This window comes from Helianthus annuus, chromosome 16 (assembly GCF_002127325.2).
Source record: "Helianthus annuus cultivar XRQ/B chromosome 16, HanXRQr2.0-SUNRISE, whole genome shotgun sequence".
Classification (NCBI taxonomy): domain Eukaryota; kingdom Viridiplantae; phylum Streptophyta; class Magnoliopsida; order Asterales; family Asteraceae; genus Helianthus; species Helianthus annuus.
The window spans coordinates 201,921,843-201,927,842 of NC_035448.2; the positions used below are offsets into that span (position 1 = coordinate 201,921,843).

Consider the following 6,000-nt stretch of genomic DNA (forward strand, 5'->3'; position numbering starts at 1 on the left):
GGTTGTTGGTATAAATGGTGGAGCAGTTTCACCCGTAGTGGGTGGTGGTGGTGGTGGATCCCGATCCATGTATCTCAGTGGTGTAATCGGTGTAATTGGTGTTGTTGGTGAACCGCTGATGGTATTTTCCCTTAACAAAATCCTGTTTGCTCGCAAAGTTCGTTCGATTTCCGGATCAAATGCTAACGGTGAAAGCTTGTGAGAGCTTCTAGTACGCATGCACCTGTAAATACCTGCACACTAACACACCCCGCGTAAACCAGAAAAATAACAAACTTAAGAAAAGCAAAAATAACACACGTTGCTCACTACTCCCCGGCAACGGCGCCAAAACTTGACGTGATGTCATGGTCACAATCAAATTTAATCCAATTACTATTAAGTAGATAGCGGTAAGTAGGTATCAAACACAGGGAGTTTGTGGAATATGTGTTATTTGAGAATTTATCTAGATTAACTAAATTAGACTAATTGCAAGAAAATAAAGTTCAAGAATTGATTTGAGTGAATTGGTTTAGGAACTAGATTTAACTAAGTAAATTGCAAAGGAGAAGTTTTAGTTGTAAGCAAATTAGAGACAAATGACCATCCTAGATTTCCGGTTTGTTTCGACATTCATATTATCATTTCACTAGAACGAACTACATAGACATAGCTCATGTGTGATTACTTGCAGTGATGAAAGGGAACTAAGTACTCAGATTCCTAGAATGTGAGGTTGTTACCCGATGATCAATCAACCCTTACCCAAGCCTAACTATACCCATGATATCTCGATTGCCAACGGCACCAAGAACGTATGGTTTCTAATTAATTCAACATAAGAATCAACAAGTTACTAACAAACAATCACACATCATAACAACAAATCATAAAGATAAAGATTGTTATTCTAGAAATTAGAAAAAACAAACATGAAATGTCTCAAACAAACCTTCAATCCAGGACAATCATCAAGTGTTTAGCCACTCATGGCTTGAAGCAACATCATAACAAAAGTTCTATTGTTCATAAAGATCAAATCACAAAAACTAATGATTAAACAAGTGTTCTTCAAGCCCAAGTCTCCAAAAATTGCTCCCAAAATCGTTCCCAAGACAAGTGGTAACCGAAAACATATGATGAGCCACCATAAAAACCCATGAAATGACAATTTAATGCATAAGTTACAAAATTGGATCAGTCAGTGGCGTAACCTACGACAGAGGGCCGTAGGTTACGGCGGGCAGCTTTCCCTTATGGCGGGTGGCTTCTATGTTACGGCGAAGGCTTTTTGCAAAGGTTGGGGCCGTAACCTACGGCCAAGTGCCGTAGGTTACGGCGCTGAGTGTTAGTTTTTCCTTGTTTCCTTCATTTAATTCACCATTTCTTCAATCCCAACACCGCCAACTTCTAGCATCCATCCAAGCTCCATAAAACCCGCATTTTAAGCTCTTTAACACCTGTAACATCAAACATCTTGTGATTACCAAATTCAAGCTATTAACCGGATAAAGTATGGTATTTTAGTCTATTTAAAGGCCTTAAGGGTACCCGTCAATATGGCTGGTTGCTAATGGGTAGTTCTAAATTCCTAAATGCCAGTCATTTTGCCACTTTAGTGCAAAGGTTTGAAAGAATAGTCGGTGATAAAGGCAACATTAACATGATTATAAAATATGACTATTACAATTCTACCCTTCTAAAAAAATTTCGTCCTCGAAATTGCTAAGCATGAATGACACACATATATCAACATAACGGATACATAACAAACATAATAGATTCAGATACAAAATATGGTACTTTATTAATACTGAACTTTTAAGGTGACAAATAAACGAGGATTAAATCGGATCGAAATTCATATGAGATCTCCGACAAAGATATCAAACATATGAAACATAAGAGTACTAAGACTTAAGTAGATTCGGATAGACATCAATCTAAATAACAGGAATCTAAAGCGCACATATGTACCTATAATTCACGATTACGTTCATGACCGTAATTGTCAATTATCTTACATCCGTGCCCTAATTGTCCTCCCGCCATGCATCTCAATGACCTATTCAAATTGTAAGGAAAGGAATACTAACGATAGAGGAAGCATGGTCAATTGTTATAATTTTAAGACATAATGAAAAGATAACAAACGTAGATGTGTTTATCTTGATAAAACATAAAATTGATGTGGAACAGGAGACAAAACCAAACAAAACAAATACTGATACAGACACTTAAAACATGTGACGATAGATATAAACCAAACACAACATCCATATCTACATCGAAAACTAAAAATGACACTGAGGCAAAATTTCGATACAAAACCGATGCGGATACTACATAAAATAGATACAGCTGATACTAAAACAGATTCAGATACTGAACATGATCATAAGCAGATTTAGTAGAGATTGACAAAAGGAATGCCCTCAGCAAAAAGACCCAAAGATGACGAACTCAAGAGTATAAAGGTTGACAATAGTTGAAGTCCTAACCCAACGTCTACCCATTACCTCACAAGGTCAAGTTTTACGCTTTAAGTTTTCTACAGGAAAGATCCATGGCTCTGATACCATAATTGTAACACCCCAACCTGAACAGGTTGACGAGTCACTCATACAGATATCAAAACTAAAACTAATCCATAACGTCGAAAACAAAAGTTTAAAACTAATTCTAAAGTTTAAAAAAATGAAAAGAACCTAATTACATTTCTTTACATTACCGAAATACAACAAATCTTTATATGCACGACACTCTTCACTTATTCCCCGCATTCCCAAATTACCTGTCAATCAAATAAGACAAACACAAAAAGAAAACTACGGCTGAGCCAAAAAGTTGCTCAGTAACGGAGAAATCAATAGTACATGTAAAGACGAATAGAAGAAAACGAAACGAAAGCCGAGCTACGACTAACACTGAAACCACATTTAAAACTTTGAAAAAAAAATATTTTTAATAAATTAAAATAATTTAAATAGCCTGAGTTTCGAAAACAGAGTCATATAATACTTATAAAATTTTGTAAACCAATACCGGAAACCAATCAGTTCTAAAGACAAATATTGAGACAGACACCGGAACAAATGCTGAAAACATATACTGACGGATACAAACTAGCGTATAACACGACATGTGAATTTAAGTCGAAACTGAAACTAATATTAAGACGAATACTAAGACAAAACCGATACAGAGACTTAGTCGAAACAACTATAACTAATACAAAACAGAATCAGATACTGAACGCAATGGCAGACATACAGAAAGAAACATCAACTGGTACTGGCGCTAAACAAATCTAAATTTTTGGCACTGAAACGGATACTTATGTATCTTGGATCCTAATACTTACACAAAACAGATACTGAACACAATCAGAGGCATATAAACATATCAGACATATCATAACAGAGACAAGACATACGTGACTACACATAATAACAACACAAGTCACGTAATATAGAAGCACCCACGAGCCTAAATAGAGGGGTACATAGCTAGCTAGTCCATGCACCGAGACGGTGCATGTAGGTGCACACACATTATTCCATCTCAACAGGAGTCAGGAGTCAGAGCTAAGATCGATCTATTCGCCTCTAGCAGCCAGGTGCTACACAAGCACAAGCTAGAGACGTCGTGAACTTTAGTTACGCACCGTCACGATGAGTGTCATGTCGTTGACGCCCCAACGACAAGTCTAAACATATAATTGCTCGGGTGACAGAGTACAAAGCATATCAGAAATAAAATTATCTTGCCATAAGTCTAAAGGGAACATGCAATAATGAGCACAAGGTCTAAGGTCTATTGCATGCTACAATATATACTAGTCTTATAACAACACGAAACAGAGATAAGTAGCGAAAACATACGTACTACAAAGTAACGGACTTGAATAAATATACTATGATGTCAAGAACAGGAATCCGTACCAACGATTAACGAAAATAACAGTATACTATGATGAAAAGAAAACAGAATCCGCACCAACGATTAACGAAAACAATAGTATACTATGATGAAAAGAAAACAGAATCCGTACCTTATTTCAGCAAGCAACGCAAAACAAAAACGAAATCGTCCATTATATGTAGGCAAACCTAGATCCCATATTTTATTCTCAATAAGATATATGATAAATAATTCGTCTAATCTACCCGTTTGTCATTTTTTCCCGGCGACTAACAATTAGAACCTAATCCTTTATTTTAATAATTAACGAAAATAATAATGAAACAATAACAACAATTCGGTTCAACCAAATTAATTGCCTAAAGTTTATAAAAATAAATGTCTCCTCCGTAGTATATAAGTTTAAGAAAATAACTTTAAAGATACAATTATTATACTTAGACTTACAAATATAAGTTCATTGCACCTTATCATTAAATTCTCAAAACATGGATTTAATTTCTTGTTTTTTTAAGGAAAACACATGATTATAATTTCAATAAATTCAAGGTTTGACTTTTAACTAATAAAAAAATAGTTTCATACATTCTTATTTAAATATCATATACATAATATCAGGTAAACAGTGTCATCTTCTCTAATGATCAGAAGGTATGGAACCGAAAATGTAATCAAGTTTTACCATTTTAGTTCATGTTAAGAGCTTAATCTTGTAGGTGCATTTCTAAACTATGAATCATACAACGAACATGTAAAGAGCTTAATCATGTGCAACGAACATGTTAAGAGCTTAACCATTGGGTGTCAGCCCAATGGCCACCAGCCCGCATTCTAACCCGGAGGTGGCGGGTTCGAGTGTTGCTCGTTCCTAATGCCCCTACGGTAGCGGATTTACCCCCAGACTCAGGCTTGCTGGGTAGCGGTCTGCGAGGTGGGATCACCTTGGCGGTTGGGAGGACCGCGGAATATCCCCCCCCCCCCCCCCCAATGAACAGGAGGTTAAATCGATTCATAGGAATAGAAAGGATGTCATACATTAAATGTAAATATAGTTCTGTTGATTCATACATAAAATAATACTTAGCTATCACCAAGAATGCATTTTAGTATTTACTAAGTTTGCTACTATTAATGAATATCCATGTGTGATTCTAGCCAAGTAACAACAAACAGAGAACACTCCAAAACACTTTCTTAAAAACATTTATCTAATACGATTCTTAGTCGCCGGAAACAAAGGGGTCACTAACATGTATTCGAACCAATTAATCGTAAATGGAGTAGATGATTACCTTAGAAGCTGTTGGGAGTTTATCAAAGACAACCGACTAGAGCTATCGAACCGGGTTAAAGCAACGGCTTTAGAGAAGGGTAGTTGACCAAAATAATGGAGATTCAACAAAGATCTTCTAACAATATGTCCGAGGTCCGCTGCCGCTTAGAACAAGCAAACGAAGATGGCTCAATGACATGAACGGAAATGATAGATTATCTAGGGACCATTACGTTGGGTCGAAACGGAACCCTGATTGCCGTGATGCAAGGTCGTCAGACTTCGTTTATGGTGGCGCGCTGGTGATTGTTTTGAGCAAAACACACAAATAGTACGAACAGCTACGATGTGGCTGACTTCAAGGTTGGTTTATGAGCTTTGAAAAGACTTTCAATTAAGTTCAAATAGCCTATCGATAAACTTGACTATGATCCTCAGATTCAATCATTTCGCTAGTTTGTTACAAGAGATAAGGAGAGTATTTTGACAAAATCAATCAAACAAATTATTAATTTGATAGTTGGCTTATGCTACAGTTGTCTACGATATTTAATCCCAAAAGAAAGGTGAAGACATAATTAATAGGCTGGTGGAGAAAAAAAATTAAAACTAAATAAATAAATCAATAAAATTGAGAATTTATATTGGTGACAAAATGATCTATTTGGTGGGTTTCTGTTGTCGTGTTTTACTTGAGTGTTGTTGATTGGTCTTCTATATAATGGACTTATTTATATTGCTGGTTGCTAATGGGTGGTTCTAAATTCCTAAATGACAGTCATTTTGCCACTTTAGTGCAAATGTTTGAAAGAATAGTCGGT

The 6,000-nt window shown here is 36.1% G+C and overlaps 1 long non-coding RNA gene across 1 annotated transcript; it reads right to left on the reverse strand.

Moving 5' to 3' along the window:
* Window positions 1-872: 872 nt before the first annotated feature.
* Window positions 873-5,758, reverse strand: LOC110918206. The gene is made up of 3 exons (XR_002581142.2): window positions 5,199-5,758; window positions 4,037-4,094; window positions 873-1,442 (listed from the first exon to the last, which is right to left on the reverse strand). It is a non-coding gene; the product is annotated as an uncharacterized LOC110918206 (long non-coding RNA).
* Window positions 5,759-6,000: the final 242 nt, after the last annotated feature.